Source organism: Pinus tabuliformis, chromosome 5_1, assembly GCF_031772625.1.
Source record: "Pinus tabuliformis cultivar Carrire ecotype Pingquan chromosome 5_1, CPIR1, whole genome shotgun sequence".
Classification (NCBI taxonomy): domain Eukaryota; kingdom Viridiplantae; phylum Streptophyta; class Pinopsida; order Pinales; family Pinaceae; genus Pinus; species Pinus tabuliformis.
The window spans coordinates 616,947,074-616,973,649 of NC_142305.1; the positions used below are offsets into that span (position 1 = coordinate 616,947,074).

The following is a 26,576-nucleotide window of genomic DNA, read 5'->3' on the forward strand; positions in this document are numbered from 1 at the left end:
ACAGCCATGAGGTCTTGTTAGCAGTGCAACAGGGAATTTTGATGTCTATAGAAAATTAGATATGACAAACCATTGGTAATATTTACCAGGATTCCGAAAGATCATCAAGTTTAAATAAACATTGGAATAAAATCACTACCTACAAAATACAGAAATAAAACCACTGCGCACAACAGATCTTGCCATGACATATCATCAAAATTTGGAATGCGCAACAAATTTGGCACAAGGCATATATCTTTTATGAGGTTAATTCCCTGGACTTTTCTCTAGCTTTCAGTGATTTGTTTTCCTACAGCAGTGATATTTCTGAAGAATTACAGAGGCTGGCAACAATTTCATCCCCACCTCCAGTTTTCCGTCCAAAGGAGACTGCATCTCTGGCCAATTGGATAGGTAGATTTGTGAAGTCATACATTTAGAAGAACATGGGCAAAGTGGGAGTGCACGACATGTATCACCATTATTAAAAACAGTTGCAACATCAGGTACTCTTGAAACTGAAAATTTGGAGATTATTTTTAAAAGTTTGGTAGAAGATTTGGAATCAACATCAACGAAGTTGCAGAGGAAGGCAGCAGCACATTTGAGGTTATATGCAAAAAAAACATGGAGAATAGGATTATGATAGCTAAATCCTTTAGTATCATTGTTACGTTCTGTGGATCCTCTAACACAGGAAAATGCAGTCACTGCTCTGTTGAAATTGTCTCTTTATGAAAACAACAAGTTTGAAATAACATAAGCTATCAAGCCCCTTACACATGTACTAAAGTCAGGAACATCAACAACGAAAGAGAATGCAGCTTGTACCCTTTTGAGTCTGTCACTCATAGAGGATAATAAGAATAGGAGCTTCCGGTGCGATTCCTTCCTTGGTAGCTCTTCTTATTAATGGTTCCTTAAGAGGGAAAAAAGATGCAGCTACAACCCTTTAACCTTATAAGCTTATGGAGAATCAGGGTCCAAGGCATGCAGTTTTTCCCTTGGAGTCTGTGATCTCCATTTCAATGCATCATGTTTTCTTCTTGTCTCTGTTGGGACTTCCAAAAAAAAACTGACCGTAATATGAAAATAAGCAGTTCAATATATACCAACTTCAACAGAAAGGGAAAAGAAAAGCCATACCTGAAAACTTGAATGAATGCAGGTTCTAGAGATTATAGGTGTCTTCTTCACTGAACTGGATCTTGGTGCTCCTGTAGCTGTTCGGCTGCACAAGAAAAGATCTTGGTGCTCCTTTAGCAAAAGAATCTGGAACCTAATCCTTTAAGTCTCCTTGGATATTTTGTGCTTTAGTCTATCTACAGATTTATTAGACTTGTTTAACCAACTTGTTAACCTGATAATATCATGATGTCTGTGGGCGCTGATCCCCCATTCCAAGCACTATTCATATAATAAGTCACAGTTTGATTGCAACAATTCTCTGTCCAACAGTTGTCCGAATGTTTTGAGAAAGAACAATAGTGGTGTTTTGAGAAAGAACAATAGTGGTAGCCAGAGTGATTCAAATAGCCTTGGGAGGCCTGTTCCTAGATCTATGAGAACCTTCCGTTCCCGAGCAGAGCTTTTAGTGGTCCTTGACCTTCTATTCAAACTCGGATTATAAAAGTGTTGACTAAAATTTGGATTATAAAAGTGTTGATTTTCTAATATGAAACCATAGATGAAATGTGAGAGGATACATCCTTGATGAAGGGGCTTTTCTCTCTCCTGAAGACACTGGAAATAGACTAAAAAGTGAGAAACGAGTTCATGAATTAACCTAAAAAATCTCATTCCCAGGTTAGTTAATCTGTGAGTACAGTTGCAGTTCCTGTTTCTCATAGTTGTGTGATGTTTTCTTTTTGAAGTTTTGTCTCTCTTGCAACCATTTCACTCTAGTTTTCTACGCCAAGAGCATTTCCTCTAATAGACCCTGCTACTATCTACAGATTTATTAGACTTGTTTAACCAACTTGTTGACCTGATAATATCATGATGTCTGTGGCCGCCGATCCCCATTCCAAGCACTATTCATATAATAAGTCACAGTTTGATTGCAACAATTCTCTGTCCAACAGTTGTCCGAATGTTTTGAGAAAGAACAATAGTGGTAGCCAGAGTGATTCAAATAGCCTTGGGAGGCCTGTTCCTAGATCTATGAGAACCTTCCGTTCCCGATTTGATGAGGGAGTAGGTAAAGCCAAAGCCAAAGCAGTGGAAAGCAGAGCTTTTAGAAGAACATGGGCAAAGTAGGAGCGCGTGGAATGTATCGCCATTATTAAAAACAGTTGCAACATCATGTACTCTTGAAACTGAAAATTTGGAGATTATTTATATAAGTTTGGTAGAAGATTTGGAATCAACATCAACGGAGTTGCAAAGGAAGGCAGTAGCACAGTTGAGGTTATATACAAAAAAATAACTTGGAGAATAGGATTATGATAGCTAATGTAGGGGTTGTAAATCCTTTAGTATCATTGTTACATTCTGTGGATCCTCTAACACAGGAAAATGCAGCCACTGCTCTGTTGAATTTGTCTCTTTATGAAAACAACAAGTTTGAAATAACAGAAGCTGGAGCTATCAAGCCCCTTATACATGTACTAAAGTCAGGAACATCAATAGCGAAAGAGAATGCAACTTGTACTCTTTTGAGTCTGTCACTCATAGAGGATAATAAAGTTACAATAAGAGCTTCCGGTGCGATTCCTCCCTTGGTAGCTCTGCTTATTAATGGTTCCTTAAGAGGGAAAAAAGATGCAGCTACAACCCTTTAACCTTATAAGCTTATGGAGAATAAAGGTCCAAGGCATGCAGTTCTTCCCTTGGAGTCTGTAACCTCCATTTCAATGCATATCTACATGCTTTCTTCTTGTCTCTGTTGGGACTTCAAAAAAAGCTGACCGTAATATGAAAATAAGTAGTTCAAAATATACCAACTTCAACAGAAAGGAAAAGAGAAGCCATACCTGAAAACTTGAATGAATGCAAGTTCCAGAGATTATAGGTGTCTTCGCTAAACTGGATCTTGGTGCTCCTGTAGCTGTTCGGCTGCACAAGAAAAGATATTAGTGCTCCTGTAGCTGTTTGGCTTCACAAGAAAATAGTTGTTCTGCTTCACGATCTCCCTTAATACATGCCCTGGTGCGGCTTTCATACTCTGTGCAGCTACACAAGGTAAAACCCTATCAATATCGAAAAAATAAAATTTTATATTCATAATACTGGAAGCAGAATTCACATTCTGAGCAGGAAAATGCCAACTAAGCTAATGGAATACCATGGTGGAGGGCTTCAATGAGACATTTCGTGAACACGAAACCTTCTCTCGTAGAGACAAGCTAGACAACGACAAGCAAGAAACTTGCTAGACAGGAATGCAAATGAGAGGAGGGTTTCTGCCATGGTCATCAACCTTCATTCTGCAACGCAAGCCCGTTGCAAGCCATGGCCATCAACTTTCATTCGGTAATGCAATCCTGTTTCAAGCCATGCTGTTCTACCTTCACTCTGTAACGCAAGCTTTCAGGTTCGCTGGTCGAAGAAAAAGAACTCTGCAACGCAAACCATGGCCGTTTACATTCAGGTTCGTTGTTCAAAGAAAAAGATGAAGTTTATACTGTTATTGTTTCAGTTATAACTACATTTTTTTTAATGAACGGTGACAAATATTTTAATCGTCTCACATCAGATCAGAGACAAGTAAGATGCCCTGTTCGCCCTGATCTATGCACAAAAATATCTGAAGTCGTTGGGACTCATATTAAATAACGAGATCCACATTAGGAATATCAAGACCAGATGCAGTGACATCAGTAGCAATCAGCACACTAAAACACTCCTCACGAAAGCCAGCAAGAGTCCTCTCTCGCTGATTCTGTGAGATATCACCCTGAAGAGGTTCACATGTAAGTACCCGACCCAGTGCCACCAGCAAACTATCCGCATCTGACTTTGTTTGAGTGAAAAAAATACATTTTCCCCCTTTGGCATATTCAGTTATCAATGGGTTGAGAATCGAACATTTCCCATAGGTGGATGCAGCAATATAAGAAAGTGAGATTTCTTCTGCTTACTTCTGAGATGATTCACCAACACCATCGATAACAACAGGATCATTTAAATATTTCCTTGAAAGCTTTTGCACCCAGACATGCATTGTAGCAGAAAAAAAGCATACTCTGACGCCTTTTCGGCCATCTTTCCATAATCTCTTCATCCATTCCGAGCTTGGCAACATCAACCGTTCATTGTCACCGCCGACTTTCCTTTTGGCTTCGAGTTCGGTATTTTGTCCGAGGCGTCTCGACCTCCTGACGCCCAAGATGCGTGCCTCTCATCCTCTGCGATTCCATATTCCACCAGGGATAGTAATATCTGGTTGTTCCCTTCAGCTTCTCGCTCGGGAACAATCCAATGGATGATATTAACTTAATCGTCTAACACAACGATTGAATGGCTCACGATTGCACACGTTGGCATGAGAGGGTACTTAGTCTCAGAGGGAACGCCTTACGGCGTAAATAGTCTAGATTTTGTTGTTTTTCCACTCCATTTGTCTTCACGTTGGTCAATGTAGTTTGCCAAATCACACTCCACAAGCGTCATGGTTAGACATTGTAGCCCACCATGACCTCCTCACAACTACTAAATTCGTACTAGGGTGTCTTCACTAAATCTTACGGTTTGCCACCACCTTGTCACATTCAACATGACATTAACTTGCTCTTGGGAGCCTCTTTGCCCCATGCCCAAACACATTTCCTGTTCCCAATGGAGAGTGCAAAAGAAAGAATAACTCCTGACCCAAGCACTTGTGCAACAAGGATCAATCCAACCAATGTCTTCTCCTTGTAGTTCTTTTTCCTTCATCATACCTAAGGAAACATTTGATGAATGGTGCTTGGTTACAAATTATCGTGCACTCAATAAAATTACAAACAATGATAGGTACCCTTTACTTCATGTTGAAGATTTAGTGAACCAACTTGTGAGTGCATGCTTCTTTACCAAGATGGACCTAACAAAGGGTTATCATCTAAGTCACCGGATTCGTCCTAAACCCCCTGCGAATCCCGAATCCGGCGAATCTGACACAATTCGGTCCGGATTCGTGTCCAAATCACAGGACATGTCGTGTTCGAGGGCGTGTCGCGATTTTCAAAAACGTGTCGCGATTTTAGGACACGTGTCCGGTTTCCAGGACTCGCTAAGCTCAGCGCGTGAATGAAAAGGGCGTGTTTGCTCATTAAAATTGTCATTTGGCAAGTGATTTGTGCTGTTGGAGCAAGGAGTAAAGCATTTTGGCAGCTTCATGATCAAGTCTAGGCCCTAGTATTAATATGCTATTCATGGTAATGTTAAATTCTTAAAGTAAAAGTGACATTCTCCTTAATCTTCATTTTCATCCTTTTACTTAAATTTTTAACATTACCATGAAATGACTTAGGATGTTTGAGAGTGGTTCCGGCCTCATTGGATTTCATATGGAGAAAGTAGAATTTTAGATTTCATTCAAAATCCAGCAGAATTATCAGTTTTTCAGGATTTTAGGATTGGGGGATTGCAATGTTTCCATTGAATTTTGTCATGTATTAGGGTATGGAACTCGTATTTAATCAAGAGCACCAAAGCTTCTGAATATGTCGCTCCCACTCCCGTTTTCGCTCCCGCTCCCAAGTAACACTGTTCCTGATGATATGGGTCTGGACACCACTGTTGAGTTGGCATTGGCCAACATGGATCTCAATGATCCAGTGCTAGAGCCTGTTAGATTTGATGACTTAGAGGGGTCAACCTCCATACCAGCAAATGCTGAGGCGACTATGGATACAGCGGAGTAGGAGGATGTAGAGGAGAGTAGTAGGGACCATGATGATGGGGACAGTGATGCTGATTGATGCCTTGAGGCTTGTATACCTGTAGTTGTTTTATATTTTCTATTTCTATTTGCCATTGGCATTGCACCAACAATACCTATGTAACACATTTTGATTTGATGACTTAATGAGAAAACTACAGTTGTCAGTGTGTTTATCTTACTATCTTGTAGTTGTAAGTTGTCTTTCAGTTATGAATTATGAATCATGATTTAAATTTTTAATAGATTTATCATTTATGTGACCAGTACCACTGACATTTATTTGAATTTTGTATGTACTATGCATGCTAATAGCTATAGATGAAGATCTATGTTTGAAATCAATAAATTTGTATCATTAATTAAAATTTGTGTAAGAAATATGATAATATCTAATTTTTAATATATATGTATATTTTTTAAATATATATATATATTTTAATAAAATAATATATAACGTGTCCTAATGTGTCTTGTTCCGGGGGGTCAGCGTGTCCGAATCTGACACCACGAATCTCGAATCCTACATGTCCCGAATCCCCGTGTCAGGTGACTTAGGGTATCATTAAGTGTGCATGAATGTCATTGACAATTGGAAAGCTATGTTCAAGACCAAATTTGGTTTATATGAATTGTTTGTAATGCTGCCAATCAATTGTTACCACTTAGCAGGTCGATAAACCAATCACTTGTTGATACTTAGCTAGTTGATAAACCATGATGGTTTCCATTGCAAGGGTTACCTCTCTGTTAATGTTCAGATGGACTTAGCCCCCCTCCTTTTTATGATCTTCCCACTTAGCTTGATCCAACAACACAACTTTTTCTTTTATCCCCCATTTTAGCTTGCCCACTTTGAACCCAATTTTCTCCTCATTCCTTGGGAGTTAGACAAAGTGCCATATACCATTGGAAAAGTCTTTGAGAGGGTTATCTGGAAAGGTCTTTGAGAGGGTTATCTAACTAGACACATTTCATGTTCAAACACTTGCAAAGATAAACTACCCAAATGACTTTATCGATGACAAGCAATGAGAATGGATCCTCAAAGCAATAATGACATCATGAACACTCAACATTCTCCTCATGAGCTTGACAAAAATGTCAACACATTCAACAATCTGCCAACACATGCAACCATAGGCAAGTTCACAAAAGTAACTTCCAAGACACAAAATAACTCCTCAAGGCATGTTCTTTAATAGGGTGATAAAGTGCTTTAGTTATTTCATAGAAGTCTTGTACCGTGCAACGTGTGGTGTGTGATTTCATTCTTGGGTGGAAAATCTCGTAGACCTCCACTTTGAAATTGCATCTATACAATATCGTATTTCTTCCCTCACACTAGGAGATTTTTCCATCCGACATCGTCTCACAGAACATCTCTTAACCCTCCAACATCAACTTTCCAAAATCACACAACCAAGTGTGGTGAATCTTGGCGCCTACTATCCAAGTGACATACCTACCACGTCTGCACAGATTTCCATTACACCCTCATCCAACATTCCACCAAAGAGAAAGTTTCCTTGCAGATCTACTATAAGTAGAGAATAAGTAATATTTCTTCATAAGAGAAAATCCTATGGGTTTAAGAAAGCTACTCCCATCATTGAGAATCTCTTAGGTGAAGAAGAAGAACTAGACCAAGTTAGTAAAATGCAAGGAGAAATATTGCATCTAGAAACCACCATTGAAGAAAAAAGAGTTCTGGTTAAAGAAATTCTAGCCAGTATGAGAGTTGAACAAAAGGAATTGGACGAAAAATAGAAACAAATTGCAGAACTAAAAGATTCAACGATGATATAAGAATTTGAAGATGTGCTCAAAGAAGAAGAAGATCATAACCAAGAGTAGCAAGCATTACAATGCATACCAGAAGATCACCAACCATAACCAGGTACATCTATTCTCCAGATGAAGGGCTTTGAAGATAGGATTGTTATTAGAGTATATGTCAAAGTCAGTGGTTATAAATAATACTCTCTTGATGCACAACTAGACACAAGATCACCAACCATAACCAGGTACATCTATTCTCCAGATGAAGGGCTTTGAAGATAGGATTTTTATTAGAGTATATGTCAAACTCAGTGGTTATAAATAATACTCTCTTGATGCACAACTAGACATAAGAACTATGAATTCCTGTGCAAAACATAGTGCCATTCCTGAATATTATTGGCAACCCAAAAACTTGCCATTCATAGCTGTAAATAAGAAGTTAATGACTATCAAAGCTATGGCTCCCGATTTCCCAACTATTCTTAATCAAATTCCTACATCTATAAATTTGTATAGTTTTAATACAGGTAGTGATGTTTTGTTGGGACAAGATTTTGTAAGGAGACATCTTCCTCTTATTGTGGAAGAAAACTATATTTTCCTCAACATCCAAGGAAGAACTGTAAAAATTCAGAGCAAGTTCATCTATGTAAATAGAATTGTAGACCTTATCCCAGATATAGTCGAATGTTCTCTTGGTAAGCTAGCAAAGATCAACAAATTAATCAGAAATGCTGAGATCTAAGGGCGATAATACATCAGAGAAATAAAAGAGAAAATTGAAGTAGAATGTACAACAGATGCACCCAATGCATTTTGGCAAATATAGAAATAATTTGTGGATCTTCCCTACAAAGAAAATTACCTTGGAACACCTCAAAAATCATCAACAAACCAAATGTCCCCACCAGAGCTTGAACTCTGTAAAAAAAGAGATTGTTGAACTATTAGAAAGAAAGTTGATTGAGCCATGCAGAAGCCCTTAGGCTTGCCCATCATTCTATGTCAACCAGCATTCATAACAAAAGAGAGGTAAAACTCGTATGGTAATTAACTATAGAGAATTAAACGATGCTTTGTTGCCTATCAGGTATCCTCTGCCATCTAAAGAAGCTTTATTTCAGAAAATTAGTAATAATAACGTGTTTAGCAAATTTGACCTTAAGAGTAGATTTTGGCAGATAGGGATCAAACCATCTGACAGATACAAGATTGGTTTTGTGGTACCACATGTGTAGTTCCAATGGTGAGTAATTCCCTTTGGATTGAAGAATGCACCCTCTGAATTCCAGAAAAAGAATGGTAGACATTTTTGGAGATTTGAAATATGTTATTGTTTATATTGATGACTTACTAATTTGTTATTCAGACTTAAAAGAACATAGAAAGCACTTGGAGATAGTTCACCACAAGATTTTTAAGCATGGGTTAGTCCTCAGAAAGCCTAAGCTTGAGTTTGAAAAAACTAGAATTGAATATTTTGGATTAATCCTATTCCAAGGCAAAGTTGAATTGTAAGAACACGTGTTAAAATTTTTAATGAACTTCCAGATGCCATTTATGACCGCAAACAATTGTAGAGGTTCTTGGGAAGCCTCAATCACATTAGGCAGTTTTATGAAATTCAATCCAAAGATGTCAAGGTCCTACAAAAGATGTTCAGAGGAATAGAATGGACCCCATCTATAACGATTCAAATTATTAAACAAAAGGTCCAAAATCTGCCAAGTCTGGTTCTTCCAAGACATGAATTGACCTATATTTTAGAAATAGATGCATCCAATGAAGTATGGACGAGATTTTTGATGCAAAAGCATGTAAAAAGGGAAGAAGTTTTCTCATATGCATCAAGATGTTTTAATGACACTGAACTCAGGTATCCATCTTCTCATAAAGAAATCCTTCTCATAAAAAATGGAATCAAAAGATTCAGGTTGTTCCTGAATCCAGTAAGATTCATTGTAAGAATAGACTTTAAACATATGGCTGGAATGATTAGAAACAAAAGATCGCTAGAATAAGGGAACAATAGGATACTAAGATGGAGCCTATGGTTGGATGGATTCAACTTTGAGATTGAATATGAAGAGGGAAAAGATAATTCTTTAGCAGATTTTCTCACAAGAGAAGCAACTCCGAAAGAAATTAAGATGTTCAACTGTTAATCAACTTCAACTTCATTAACACCTCCCTCTGCTCCAAAGGGGTTTCAGTGGGTTTTAATATGTAAATATTGTCATATGTCATTTTTTTTCAATGTCTCATAGATAGGGTCAAGGAGATTCTTGCATATGAATATATTCTTGAAAAATGGGTTAATAGTAGCCATAGTAATGTAAATAATATTATGTATTTTATAGAGTCACCCAAAATGTTTTAAGGGGCCATTAGATTTGCACCTTTTGCAGGAAAAATATATATTTGTTTGTACGAGCCATGGTTGAGATATGTAGACTATTGTAATATCTTCATGTACACTAAATATGCCAATAGAGTTTGGCTAATGTTTGAATGTAGTTCTCTGTGTAACCCCTATAATCAATGGTCACCTTGGTTCAAAATACTGCTACATGACTGGTACCCGAGGGAAGGAATATTCTAGACCATCAGGAAAAATGAACTTATTGATTATCTTCGAGAAGATATCAGAACAACAACACAATCGAAGGCATGGTTTCGCTTCCATATAGAACATTTGTTCAACATTCTTAAAGTACATACTATTCAGCCACCAGAGAAACCCATCTACAGGGAAATATCTCAATTCTTTGGATTGATTTGTAACCCTGTAGATGAGAGGGTACCTAGTATGTATGGATCTCCTTTCTTTTCGTGTTATAATATCATGCCACCTCATGTAGAATCCCATTTGTCATCAATCCCGCAACATCTATATTGCTCAAGTGACAATGATAATTATGGATATCCAAGCGACTGGCAAAATCTTTGTAAGGAAGCATGGTGGATTGTATTTCATGTCTAGTCACCTGACAGTGAGTGTGACCGGTACCGTGGGATTTCGATAAAATCTCCACTGTGTAAATATTAGGAGATATTTTTAGGACAATTTAAATGACCAAGTGGAGGGGTTTGTCCTCCAAATTAAAACCTCAGGTTAACTTTCCGGACGAATATTTGAAACTCAGAGCACTTCTCCGACTTTTGGTGGGATTTGACCCACATTTCAGAGAATCTACGGAAAAGTTTAGATTTGAGATCTATAGTTTGTACACTTTATGTAGACAGGTCAGATTTCGAGAATATGCTTGATGCTCTCTTGAAATCCTATAAATAAGGAAAATGTATCGCCATTTAGGCATTCGAGTCTGTGTTTTCTGAGCTCTCTCTCTCTCTAAAGCTCTATGTCATTCTGTCTTAGGTTGAGTTTGACAAGCCTGCGCATGTGCACTTTGATGCATATGTGAATCTAAAGTGGTGGGACTCCTAGGAAGTATTGAGTTTGAGACTTTTCTAAGGTTGATCCGCGCCTCTGATCGAAGTTTGTAAATTTATGAATATGGAATCATAAACACTGTTATAACTTCTCTTGTTGCTTGCTCTGAGATTGATTGTGTTCGAAAGGTCTGGCTTGTTGAGTCACCTAGAGGAATTGTGCCTATATGTGTGACTAAATAACATGAGTACTTGAAATTAGTTAATCTCAGGAGAGATAGCTTAAAATTCATCTATATGCACATGAAGGTTGGGCTGAGTGTTATTTAAACTCAAGAGGATTCACTATGTATCGCAGGAGTTCCTGTTGACATACATATATTTGCATATATGACAGATCCTGTAAATATTTCTAAGTGCCAAAGGCTTATCAAAAGGGCCGCTTTCGTTATGTGACGGATGGAATTCTCATCTCGCCCCGATGATAAAGCCTTGTAACGAGGTCGATGGAAGGGAGCCTGGCCGGGCTAGAGTTGTCAACATGACATTAGGGCTAGAAATATCAGCTTGATGTCAAGATGACATCATCTTGGAGCCTCAGGATTTCATATTTTGGGGAAATTTGTTCTGTGCACATAAGAGAAGGGCCAAGAGTGATGGGGCTAGGTAATGGAGAAATCCCCAACAAGAGACAAAATTTGTTATTATCTTAGGACCTCAGGGTCTCAGACCTCGGAGGATCCCTATGTGTGGCATATGTCATGGAAGGAAAAGGAGCGGGGGATGAGAGACATGAAATCCCTTATTTGGTAATTAACTTAAAATATCCATGTATCGCCTCAGGCTAAAAAATGAAGTGTCACGTTATGCTACCGAGGAAGAGGGGAAGGCTAAGATTGAGAGTGGTTATAACGGGAAAGGGCCACAATGCACACTAGGAGCTGGCCTTTTGGGCCCCATCCTTGAGTGACTTGGCGTGTGATGTAGAGCAATGTGTGGGCACTGCATGGGGACCATGTGTGTGTCACATGGTAGAGTCCACTGACATGGCAAAGGGTTATTGGCCAAATCTTTGAACAACCATAACTTTTGATCCGTAGGTCATACTGGGATAAAACTTACATCACTGGAAAGCTCTTGTCGAGCCTAGTGCAATTTTAGTATTAGTTTTTAAATTTGAAGTTGGAAGTCAAGGAAAGTTTGTGACACCATTTCCATAATGAGATCTTAGAATTTGGGTTAGGACAAAGTAACACCTCCCATTCAACTTTGAAAGTCTAAGTGGGTGGAGGGAGCGTTACAGTAATGTTGAGTACACCTTTTACAATGTTCATGACTGTCCGATGATGGATGGTGAACTTCTTGATAGTAAACTCACTTTCAATAATATCCATAAACACGCTGAAAAGTGACACTCATATGCATAATCATGTAGGGAATCTGATGTTAACATGGTTTTTTAGTGATATTTTCACCCTTTCTTGGGGTTCTTTTCATCATTTATCTCAATGAAATTCGATTTTTTACCAAGGCATTATAGGAATGCATGGGAGGAACAAAAGGGACATCTTCCCTAAGTATCAAGCATTATACATGACAATAAGCTTCAAGCAAGAGATCTATATTTCTTAGTAGTGCTCTATTTGATATATCAAGTTTTCCATTGATGCAATAGGTATCTGCACAGTTCCTCATAATGTTGTCACTATTGAATTGGTCTTTTCCTTACACAACCGCAAATCTAAAGAGTTTTTCGGGTACCATGAGTTTCTACGACAAATTTATTCACCAATTCTCCAACATTTCCCATTTATTGCATAAATTATCAGAGTAGAAACATTTTGATTTGACTTTAGAGATGGAACATGCATTTGAGAAATTTAAACGAACTCTATATTCAAATTCTATATTATAACTTCTAGACCTCAGATACCTCTCATCCACTCTCTAGTCAGTGCATTCATTCATTTAGTTTGCTAATCTAATGAAGGTGGGTAATCTATTATGAGGTACATCAACTATTTTTATATTTGAGTGCTTTCATGTAATGATCAAAGGAATTCTAGTATGGATCACAGGTTGAATTGAATGATATATAGCTATTGGTTGTACACTTGTTCCCTTGCTTCACCTTGGTTGTTATCACTTATCCCTATTCTAATGTGGCCTTTCTTTTATTGTTTAGGAGGGGTCCAACCATCGTGACCACAAAGATTCAACCAGAAGAGTTAGAGGAACCTAAAGAGGGAGAATGCCTCTTCCATTCATAGATGTGGGTGAAGGGGATCGAGAATGCCTCTTCTCTTCATAGATGTGGGTGAAGGGGACCCAAATACATTTCATTGTTAATAGTGGGAGCCAAAAGAATCCAATGCTACCATTGTGATCACATAGATCCAACTAGAAGAGTCATATTAGCTTGACGAGTCAAAGTGCCTATTTCATTCACAAATGTGGGTGAAAGGGACCCTATTACATTTCATTATTGATAGTGGGAACCAAAAGTACCTAATCTCAACCGATTTTATCAAGAGATTGAATCTGCTAACAATGCCATGAGCTTAACCATACACCATTGGTTGTTTGAGCCAGGATGAGACATTTGTGTTAGCCAACAATGTCACTTGTCCTACAACATCAAGCCCTTCAAACATGATGCACTATGTGATGTTTCCCTACTCAAGGTTTGTGATGTTATTTTACGACAATCTTATATGTGGAAATGTCATGTTGTTTATGAGTCTCATCTATGTAGTTTTATTGTTACTCTATGAGGTTAGTTCTATAGGGTACCAAAAGTAGTTCCAATTGCTACAATTTCATTGATCTCAAAAAAATATTGCTAAAACATAGTCTCTCAAATTGAAAAGTTTTTCCTCTTCATGGTTTGGTGAGAAGGTGAAAGGAAGGTTAGTACAACCACCACAACCTCAACACCAAGCCTCTCTACACAACAAAAGTACGTGGGAAAGATTGTAGACACATAAAGAGATATCTTCACTTCACCTATGTGGATGCACCTAACTGGTAGGTCAACCACTAAAATAACTTGATATATGGTGCTCCTTTACTTGATGGTCAATATATAAATGTTATCTCTTGGAGAATTAGAAAATAAAATGTCATATTCATGAGCTCATCCAAAAGGGCCACATTTGAATGAGCTCCTCACCTTATGGGAGCCCAATTGTGTTGGTGCAAAAGATGGATCGGACATGAAGACTTGTATTGATTATAGAGCCCTAAACAAAATTACTATCAAGAACAAATACTCAATATCCCAGATTAATGACCTTCTTAACTAGCTTAAGAGTTCCAAGCTATTTAGTAAGATTGATCTAAATTCAAGCTACCATTAGGTTCCAATTGAACAAATCGATGTATGAAATACAACCTTAAAATCTAAAGAATTCCTTTTTGGTGCTTGGTCACACCCTATGGCTTGACTAATATTCCAACAACATTTATGGGGATGATGGATGGTATCCTGCAACTATTCACAAACTCTTTTGTGTTTGTATATTTGGATGACATCGTCATCTTTAACAGAACCTTGGAAGGACATTTGTAGCACATTCAACAAGTCATGAGAACCTTGTGACAACACAAGTTGTATGTCAATCTAGGGAAATTATCATGTGGCATGCAAATAATTTAGTATTTGGGATACATCATAAATGAACATGAGGTGCATGTGGATCTAGCCAAGATCCAAATCATTTAGGATTAGCTAGCCTCAATGACTCTAATAGAGCTCTACATCTACTTAGGCCTTGCTAGAAACACTACCCCTACTCCACACTAGTCCCCACCTTGCCAAACCTGTAACAACCATTAGAGATTGAGACAAATTCCTCTACTATTCTATTGTTGTAGTCCTCACTCACAAAGGAAATCTAGTGGTTTATCAAAGGGAAACACTTTCTATATTGTCTGAAGATGTGCCACCTATGATAGGCATATGTACTCCATCATGCAGGCATGCTGATAGTGGAAGCATTATATTCCGGGGAAGGAGAGGATCATCCACAATCATGGGTTGTTGCATTCATGTAGACACAGGAAAGTTACATAGTGATCACCATTGAAAATTTTCCATATGCTTGCCATAATTCAACTTGAACATCAAGTATAAGAAATGTAGAACCAACCATGTTGTAGACTGCCTTAGTCAGCCCCCGATTGTAGCACTAACCACAATTATTAACTTTTGCTGGTATGATACCTCTAGGTGTCCACACTTATACAAAAATGAATATGACTTCATTGTTACAAACTATATGTTGATCATAGGAAAACAAGTTTGAAACTTCCACCTCCATGATGTGCTCTTGTGCTACCTAGGCCACATTTTTGTTCCTTCATGTGAGCATGCCAAGATGATTTGGGATGAGCATTTTGGTGGCAGGGCTCTATGTTGTGGAGAAGATAGTATAATTAAGTTAGAAGTGTTTCTATTAGCCAAAGCTTCGAGAAGACATCCATAGGTATATTAGATTGTGTAGTTCTTGTGTCATTGCTAAACTAGCCATCAAGAAGTATGGGCTGTACCCTCCTCTACCTACCCTAGACAAGCCCCGGGAGTCAATCTCCATGGATTACATGTCAGGTTTTATTTCCACCAAGTATGGTAATGGTTGTGTATTTATCTTTGTTGATCTATTCTCTAAGATGACCATTTTGACACCATGCAAGAAAAGTATCATGGTCGAAGCCACTGCTAAATTGTTCTTTGAGTGTGTTTGGGTTCATTTTGGGCTACCTCAGATCATTATTTTAGATAGGGATAGTAGGTTCCCCAATACATTTTGGTCAAGCATGTGGTCTCTAATGGATATCATGTTGACCAAATCAACTACCTTTCATCCCCAAACAAATGGACAGACATAAGTGGTCAATAGGATGATTATAGTGCATGTACAACTCTAAGCATTCATGTACATGGGACAAAATCCTTCCACATGTTCAACATGGCTATAACAAAGCTCTCCATAGCTTAATTGGCCACATTCCTTTTTAGGTGTGCTCAAGGTTCCAACCATTGGTCCCAAATTGATGTAATTGCCAGGAAATTTATTTGCATAAATTGTGTAACACTTATTATCAATCCAAAGCTAGTAAAATTGTGAAATGCAAACACTATATGTCCATAATTAGATTGTTTGCAGTAATATCTATCTAAAACACTGAATGCTTATCCTACTTTACGAAATCAATTGTATAAAATGAAACACGCCATGCTTCATCAATCAAAAGAAATTTAAAACATAAATGAACTAATCTTACCAATCTACACTAATTGAGCTTACAACAAAAAAAATATCAAGTTGTGAGGAGTATAACTTTCAAGGTGAAAGCGAAAGGCCAACACAAAATTTATTCGTTCACTAACATAGGTTATTGGTTGGGTAAGAAATTCTAGCACACTTTTTGAAAGTAAAAACAAGGCACACAACTTACTTAAAATCTATTGGAAGATCAAACATGCACTAGCGTTCCACAAGTTGTAGTTCCTTTGCATTCAAAGGCCTACCATGGTTGACTCTTGAGTCTTGTACTTATCTATCATGGTTGATTTCAAGTATTAAAATAAAAAAGACATATTCAGAAATGGAAATAATTTTCGAGTAATTCTAGTTTGGTGGATTTTGCATGCATTACGAGCTTTTTCAAATAGGTGGACACTCCTAATATTTTACCCAAACCATCGATAAGCTTGTTTCTCAAGAAATTTACTAATCTATGGAAATAAAACTTAATTTGTTCATGAACACTACAACATTTAGACTATGATAAAGCAATAACAAGGCTATAACTTAAATAAAGAGTTTATGAACAAAGGAAAATACAACAATTAGTGTATGAACAAAGTGATTTATAACAAATAAGAATAGAGGTTAAAGAAAATAGAGAAAAAACTTTACAAAGAAATAATGTACCATAAACAAGATTGCATGAAATAAATAAGAGAATATAAAATGAAATAAAATGTTGCCATGATCTATTTGGAGTGAGCTCAATTCTCTCAAGAAAAAAGTATCAAACTATTCTATAACATCATAAACTAAATCAAAACATTTTACATCTAAAACTAGAGAATGAAAATCTATGTGAAAGGAAATATTAAGAAGTTTATTCTATTCCATCATAAATTGGACATATGCTCCAAGAGTACTCCCTTTGAAATGGAGAAGGTACTCTTATTTATGTAAGAAAAACTAAGATAACCAACAATAAATTTAGATCCACAAATCTCTCATAGCCTCCACAAATTCCCCATGTGGTTATAACCAATTACTAAAGATATTTCTAGAAATCTCTCTAAAATATTTGATAACAAAGCTTCCATGATTTTTCTCCTTCAAAGATACTTGAGTGATCTTTCGAAGTCTTCAATATATCATAAAGGTTGAGTGAAATTCGAATTTGGACCTTAATGGTAAAATTTTGCATTGTTAGAAACTTAAATTATGCCTACAACCATCACCAAACTCACTCAACTTTCAAATATAAGTGGAAACTTGTTATTTTTCTAATATTTAATTATAAATTCACTCAAAAATACTAAAATAAATGCATTTGAAACCATGGATCCTAATTTCACATATAAACATAAACATGGAATAAAACAAGGCTTTAGAATATCGGAAAAGGATAAAATTCAAGGGAAAGGTTATGAAAAAATGATAAAAAGGATGTGAAAAGATGGTCATTTTCATGACTCAATAGTAACTCTACCCATTACATCTCCAACTAGCAAAGTCCTCCCATGCTCAAGCCGAAGTAAATAGAAACAACCAAATTTGTTGAATGGATCTAACGCTTCCAACAACAAGTTCATTATATCCTATAGAAAGTCAATGCCAAGTACAAGCAACGACATGACCAACATCAAGTTCCACACAAGTTCTAGCTTGCTGATAAGATGTGGTTACATTTAGAAAAAGAGCACCTCAAATTCCCTCATAAGAAGCTCATACCACTTTGATATGGGCCTTACACAATCACAAAGGTTGTGGGTATGATTTTGAATTATGTATTCCCCCTTTCCTTGGTGTGCACCCAATATTTAACGTGGAGGTGATTTAACCATATTTCCCATCTCTATGGACACCTTGGAGGCAACCAAGCAATTGGGCCCAACATAACTCAATCTTGACTTCATTGAATAAGATAAAATGGATGGGGTCATAGACACCAAGATGGAGGATACCCGCTTCCATAACATACAATTCTACCAGATTAACACAACGGGGTAGTTTCTTCACCAATTCAAGTGGCTCACTAGGAGCCAAATTCAACAGAAGTTTCCCCATCTGATTAGGAAAATTGATGCAATGGAGACAATTTCTTCCTAAGGTAAGAAGATGGATCCAAGTGGATATTGGTGGTCACCCACCTCTTCCACTAACTCAATAGTTCTCTATATTATTGCCAATTTTTCTATGATTTTTTGGGTCCCAAACTTCGAGTGTCATTTTGAGGCCCTAATGATGTATTTTTCCCATTCAAGGGGCCAAGGGTTACCATGGGATTTCCTATCCCCAATCAAAAGTTTTAATCCTTAGCTATTTCTTTCCAACAATCTATTATGCAGCCCCAAATGGGGATTGTATGCAAAAGTTGTAATATCAGGAATTTGATGTAGTAGCTAACCACCTTGGGGCTTCCAAACCTTTTGGAACTTAATTTTCTAGGGTTATGGTTTTGGACCTCCAACATTATTTCTTTATTTTAAAAGGTAATTCTTTCAACCTCTTATAATAACATTTTATGAATGTGTGTATCCACCATCTCTCTCTCCAAAGATAGATACTTCCATCCTAGCATGTTTGTGTTCTACAATATTAACATAGCTACTGATCAAACGAGAACTATTACCTCAAAATGGGCACTCTATCCCAAAAACCCCCAAAAAACAACGCAAAAACGAAAATTGTGTATGCTAGAACGATGTTTTTTTTAGAGTAAAGTTTCCACATGTTTTTAAATGAAAGTAAAAACCATTTTTTTGTTGCAAAATGGATGAAAAAACACCCTCAAAAAAATAAGTGTTGATGTTGGAACGACACCAACAAAAAATCGGGTTGCAATTTTGACACTTTTTAGGAATGGAATTAAAGATAAAATATCAGGCCTTTGAAAAACTGTAAAATTCCAACAATTCTCAGACATGATGTTAAGGATAAAATATCATGTCTCAAATCATTCCAACAATTTCCATCCATGTTGTTAAATATAACATATTTTGACTCTAAAAAACCCATAAATTGTAATTGTTTTCAACAATAACATTAAAGATAAAATATCATAATTCAGAAAAACCTTAAGATTTTGACAAATTTTCAACCATGTAATTAAAAACCTTCAGTTTTTAACATATTTCAACCATGAAATTATGGACAAATTATATGACTAAAACAATTTTTAAAAATGAACAAGTAAATGAAAGATTCATTATTCCAAGAGTAATTTTTATTTCAAAGGCTAAAACTATAGCTCTTTTCAAATTTTAGCCTAAGACAACTTATCCTATTGCAACAAAAACCTAAAAATCAACCATCAAAATGAAGTGTCCCTTTTAATGAGGCATTAAAATTTCAACAATTTTAAAACTATCTTATACCAGATAATAACAATAAATAATATCATGGCAATATCATTGTATAATTTAAAAAATCAACGTTAATTTCTAATATTTATTTACTTTTAATCAAAATATCAACTTTCGTAGATTGAATATCACATACAATTTATTTTTGTAATTCATTATTGCATTCACCATGGATTCACAAGATATTGTAGGTATCTATTTTTTCATCAACATTTTTTTATACCTCTTTATATTTTCTCATTAACTTTAAGCTCCATTTTTTTATATTTTCCAATATGAAAACCCTTTACCCCCTATATATCCCCCAATATAGTATGCCATTTTTTCTTCAATATATATCCCCCAATATGAACCCACGTGGTATGATATTGCTCCCCTGGTGAAGCCCCCTTGATTGAATTGTGGATATTCTAAAGAGATGACATCTTCATAATTAAAGCATATAATCCAAAAAACATAGAAATGACCCATAGCTTCATGTAAGATCATATGGAAGTCAAAATATTTATTTCAAGCTACCATGCAAACATATCTGAAGACATGAATTCCTTTTAATTAAAACATTAAATCCAACAAACATAGAAATTACTCATAACTTCATGTAAGATCATATGGAAGTCAAAATATTTATTTCAAGTTACCATGCAAACATCTCTAAAGATGTGTATTCTTCATTATTAAAACATATAATCTAACAAACATAGAAATGACTCATAACTTCATGTAAGATCATATGGAAGTCAAAATATTTATTTCAAGTTACCATGCAAACATCATTTACATAAAATGTCTTAGACATTTATTCAAAATCATCCATGGATCTGGAACACCATGAGAATCTACATTTTCAAATGAATGACTGGATACAGATGAAGATGACCCATATTCTTCTCTTTCATCAACTAGAGCCCCATCTAAGTCAACATGCATGCCCACCATTTCAGGTTTCAAAAGTCTTCTAGATCTACGACTAGGTTCAGTAGACTCCCATCTCAACATTGTTTCTTCTGGTAGCAACTTATTCAAAATATCTATGGTCTTGAAGCGAAGAGTTCTGCTCTTTGTTAAATTGAATTCATAGACAAGTATGTCAACATCCTCCAATTTTAAGAGATCTTTGCAACGACGATTTATATTTGTACCCTTTCTTTTTCTCTTTCTATGAATTTGTTTATCAACTGCATCTCTGGCTTGTACACACCATTGAATGGGTGGGCATTTGTAGCATACCAATGTACCTCAACAGTTGTAATATCTTCATTTTATTTAATGAATTTATTACCTTCGCAACTCAAATGGATAGCCAAGTGGATCTCCATTTGCTAATACTGCTATCTTGCAACCCTCCTTAACATCTTGCACAGAACCCGTGTAAAGGTATTCCATGGCTTCACATTGTCCATATGATATTCTAGAACCAATATAGATTTATCTTTCCTCTTCCTACTTAGAATTAATAATGCCTTGAGATTGTTGTTGTTCTACAATGTGTCTTTCCTCTTATTCATTTGGCATATTTTGAGGCCAAATAAATGGAGTCTTCAAAAGTATATATTCATTTCTTGATATTGAAATGATATCACTTTGATCATTGAAAAAAGACTCCCACCAAAATGAATCAACAACATCAAAGTACTCATATCTATCTCTAATACATATTTTTATTTCTTCCAGGCATTCAGAATAATTTATCTCTCTCTTATGCCTTCGTGCATTATGGAGTTCAACAACTGATTGTAATAATATTATCTTTGATGCAAATATTGGATGATCTGGAATGAACTTCAAAAATGCTAAACCTGATGACGACCCCCATTCTACAATAGTTGAATACTTCTTGCCCCATATAAGTGTTTTGCCATCAATTTTTTTGATACGAAATTGATGCTGGAAGTTAATGTCATTAAGTTGTTCAATGCATTTCTCCTCACCATGCGATCCCAGAATAAACCTTCGCATGTCAATAGTTTCTTCCAACACATGAAAAACAGGTTCTGGAATGTATGATTTCTTAATACATTCAATTAATGATGGTAGGCTCCCAACATTCTTCCTCCTCAATGTTACTGAAAAATGACTAAACATCTGATCAATATGGTCATGAGTGTGCCCAAATAGAAGGAAACAAACCTTTACCTTTTTAAAAATTCCCAGTTGAACAGGCATGCTTAGATATTCAAAAAGAACTTGATTTTTGTTTTCATGGCTTGTTTTGTCCAATTATAGATACAAAACTTCAGGAAGAATACCAGACCAATGAGAAAGAACATCATAGATTATAGTTATGGTAAGATTTGCATCATTATGAATATTTGGAGTTGTGAAGTAAACCCTTGGCAACATTTTCCCATTAAAGACCATATAGCCAACCAAGGGAAACTGAATAAAATTTTGTTCCTGTAAATTTTTGGTGTGCAGAAAAAATGTGGCAGAAGTGTTTTCTTTTGGTCCATACCATCAATTATCAAACCCAAATGTTTATTTGGATTATCATACACTTTTTTCGATGCTTATACATTTTTTGTCTTTCCCTTATTTGCTGATTGTGATGCTCTTGAAGTGCTTTGACAATGGAATCTGCAGATAAAGTAAAAGAAACATATTAATAAATATATTTTCATAGTTGATAACTATCCAATTTTTAAGGAAGGAGGATGGAGTTATGGAAAATTCCTCGAACGACGCCTGATACGGGCTAGGGTTCAGAATCACTGCAGAACTTGCATATTGTTCGTGCCTAACCATCCTCAACGGAACTGACTCATATTCTCCCCATTGTCGTTTACTCCTATGCACCCGTGAACACTGCCTGGCTCTATTTAATCTATGCGCCCATGAATATTGCCTAGCTACGTTTACTCCTATGCGCCCGTGAATATTGCCTGACTTTGTTTACTCTCCACAGGTGGTGTAGTTACGAAGACAACAGTTTGCATCTCCTGGTGGTAGTTGGCACGTCATTTTCGGACAATTGGGTATGGAGCTCGACCAGGTTGACTACTCCGCTGACCCTTTTGCTGAAGTTTCCATCTGGACGTCGCCTCCCTCGATCTTGGAGGGGTTGTTCCCCCATAACAGTGACCTTCCAGATGTCCTTGCGCCCCTACCATCAATTTCGGGTCCCTCCTACTTGGTCATTTCTCTGCCTGAAGACCCCCTCACATGGCTGGATTCCACCACACCCCCCCATCGCCAACATCCCTACAATTTTTGGCTAGGTGCATAGTGTCTGACCACTCCATTGACCCCTTGGGTTATTCACATCACCCTCAGCTTGCTGCTTCTCATTACCCTTCATCTATCCCTACAAGTGGTCCCTTAGTACTACCTCAAGAAATTCCTTCTGCTCAGCATTCGACTGCTCCAACCTCTGGTCGTTTTTTAGGCTCTCCTCTGGATCTGGAAGCGAACCCTAGAGGGTTTGTACTGGATTTACAGAACTCTCATCCGCGTGCTCTACAAGCAGACATTTTCAACAAGGGTCACAAGCCAGGGCAAAAGGTGAAGTGTGTCAAGGCCAAGACTCAGGATATTGCTCTAAGTTTGGGGGAGGATATCCGGTGGGGCGAAGCCATGTACACTGCTGATAAGGTTTTGGTGGGTAGGGTTCGAGGGAGGAACTACACCACGGCTAAGCTTAGGCAATGGACTGCAGAGATTTGGGGAAAACACATGGTTGAACTACCTTTTGTACAAACCTTCATGCGAGGATGGTTTGTGTTGCGTTTTGCAAGAGCCAAACATACCACCTGGGTATTATCTAGTTTCTGGCACATTGAGCAAACCCATGTGCTCCTCAAAAGATGGAACCCTCTTTTCGACCTTGAGAGAGAGCAATTTGGTAAAGGACCACTATGGGTCAAACTACCAGGCCTGCCTCTACACTTCTGGTCGGAGGACATATTTAGGTGCATCAGGAATGCTTTGGGAACCTATTTGGAGCATGATAAATCATACCTGTCCACGGGCATCATGGTGTATGCAAGGATATTGGTTCATCTTGATACTAGGGAAGGACTACAAGAGAAAATTACCCTGCACTTGAAACATTACTCTCGAGTACAGATCCTTGATTATGAGGGGGTCCCCTTCAGGTGTAGGAGGTGCCACAAGGTGGGTCATTTATATAAGGATTTCCCTTTGAACGGGACAGCTAAAGCAGCGGACCAAGGGAAGACAATCCCATCCAAAGCTACCAAGGTACCTAAGTAGCGCATCAACACTAAAGCAACAAGGACAAATATGGGAAAGGAGAATCTGAAGAAGTGCGACAATGCTCCCATTCAGCCTCCCTCTCCTCCTATGACCAGGGCCAGGGCGGCTGCTGCGGTTGCGCTATCTTCGGGTATGCCTCTCTCTACTCCATGCTCTTTGAATTTCACTACTTCATCTTGTTTTCTTGCACCATCCTCTATTGATCATCATGGTATTGCATCTTCCTTCCCGACTCCTCGTTCCTTGGCCTGCTCTCTTGTAGCCTCCCCCCCCACTTTCTCATGCACCCCCCCATCCTTCTTGGAGGCAAACTCCCCTGCCCTATCCTCTGACTCTGAGAAGGGGTCTCACTCTCACAACTACTCGCTCAGATCTCTATCTCGATCACAACCTCTTGATACGATTGGCATTGGTATCGTATCCCCTCCCATCCCTCCGAAACCTCCTCGGGGTCAACCCTCCTCTCCCTCTAAAGCCAAACAACAGGTGGGTGTGGAAGTCATATCGGGTGGTCAGCTAGCCATAGAATGGGTTCTTAGAGCACAGAACGCCCTGGGGCCATCTCCCTCATGAAATTGCTCTCCTACAATTGTCGTGGGTTAGCTAGTCTTGAGAAAAAACTAGCATTTCGAAGGCTGCTAAGTACTGAGTTGGTAGATGTCATATTCCTTTAGGAAACCCTGGGGTTAGTAGAATCCATCACTCGCCTTCTTGAATCCATGCTTCTCGGATGGTTGTTTCATGCCCTTGATGTTAACGAGCATTCATGTGGTGTTGCGATGGGATACAGTACTAGGACTATCAAGCTATGTAACATTTGGGGAGGAACTAGTCATGTTGGGGATGATATCTACTCATCTAAATTAGGTACTGACATCAGACTCATCAATGTATATGGTCCATGCCAAAATTGAGGTGCCTACTGGGAGCAACTATTAAGCTCCAATCTAATGCAAGTGGATAACCTTATACTAGGAGGAGATCTTAATTTCTCTATTGGATATTCAAAATCATGGGGTCATCATGCTTAGATTGATCCACTATATGATTTCTTTGAAAATGTTCTGGAGGACCATAGCCTAATCGGTATCCCTTCTGCTAAATTACAACCCACCTGGAGGAACAAAAGGACTAGGGAGGATAGGCTGGCTAGAGGATTAGATTGCTTCCTCATTAAAGAGCAACTGCTGTGTATGGGGTTCAACTATAGGCAGTGGGTTGGTTCGGGGGGATTATCAAACCAGTCGCTGATATACCTTGAAGTGAGAGGAGGTATGAATAAACCCAAAGCACCATACAAGTTCAACTCAACATGGTTAAAATATGCAGACTACATTAAATTGGTAACTGATTATTGGAGTCCCACCCTCCAACTGTGGGTGGGAATATAGCAGAAGGATTTGCCCACAATTTAAGTGAGCTTAAGAGGCTATCAAAAAGATGGGCACACAACAAGAGACTGAAGGATGAACAAACCCTGAGAGACACTGAAGCTGAGATTGCAGAGCTGTAGGATGAACATGGAAGGGGATACACAACACCTGAACAAAAGGAGAGGCTCACTACCTTAGTAGCATAAAGAGGAAAAATCCAGAAAGACAAGGAGGAATCATGGAGGTTGCGAAGCAGAGCCATTTGGCTTCTTGAAGGCGACGATAACACAAAATTCTATCACAAGTTTACTAATGGACAAAAACCAATTAATACCATTTGGCACTTGGATAATGAATAGGGCATCAGAGTGAATTCCTTTCAGCACTTAGCCTCCCTTGGCACATCTCACTTCAAGCAGCTCTACAGATCTCCCCTCAATGCATCATTGGCTAAAATCATCAGAGTGGCACAACTGTTTCCCCGGTTCGTGGACTAGGAGGATTCTTTGGACCTCAACAAGGTTGTCACTATGGGGGAGATCGAAGCCACTCTGAAATGGTTTAAGAGAGATAAGAGTCCAGGACTAGATGGTTGGCCGATTGAGTTTTACATTTCCTTTTTCAAACTTCTTGGAGAAGACCTACTCAAGGTCATTGAAGATTGCAGAATCACTGGGTGGATGTCAAAAGCTTTCAATACCACATTCATTGCGCTCATCCCTAAATCTGATAACCCTAGCTTTTTTTAAGACTTTTGTCCCATCTCCCTCTGTAACTGTACCTATAAGATCATTGCTAATCGCCTTCTTCCCATTTTATCCTCACATATCTCCTCTGAACAATTTGCTTTCCTTCAGGGCCATCAGATCCATGAAGCTGTTGGAACTGCATAAGAGGTGTTGCAATCCATACAGACGAAGAAATTGAAAGGTATGATTCTTAAGGTGGACCTCTCAAAAGCTTTCGATCGTGCTAGTTGGTTATATATCAGAATGCTCTTAACTCATCTTGGTTTCCCCGTACAGTTTATACAATGGATCATGTGTTGCATAACAAATATAACTTTTAGTGTCCTTATCAATGGGTCGGCATCCCCTTTCTTTCACTCAGAAAGAGGTCTCAGGTAGGGATGCCCTCTCTCCCCTCTATTATTTTTGCTCATTATGGAGGGCCTCAACAGACTCATCTTGGAAGAACACAGGATGGGAAGACTACAGGGCATCAGGATTACAGACAGATGCATACTGACCCATCTCCTCTTTGTAGATGATGTGTTGATCTTCCTTAATGGAGGTATAGGGGATCTGATCGATCTACAAAATATCATGGCCATATTTCGAACTGCTAC

The 26,576-nt window shown here is 37.8% G+C and overlaps 1 long non-coding RNA gene across 2 annotated transcripts; it reads right to left on the reverse strand.

Annotated features, from left to right (window-relative positions):
• Nucleotides 1-1,915: 1,915 nt before the first annotated feature.
• LOC149166436 (uncharacterized) lies at nucleotides 1,916-3,610 on the reverse strand. 2 transcript variants are annotated; one of them, XR_016260420.1, is made up of 3 exons: nucleotides 3,269-3,610; nucleotides 2,958-3,156; nucleotides 1,916-2,866 (listed from the first exon to the last, which is right to left on the reverse strand). It is a non-coding gene; the product is annotated as an uncharacterized LOC149166436 (long non-coding RNA). The 2 variants fall into 2 exon arrangements; XR_016260419.1 differs by having other exon boundaries at nucleotides 1,916-3,156.
• Between the last annotated feature and the right edge of the window lie 22,966 nt (nucleotides 3,611-26,576).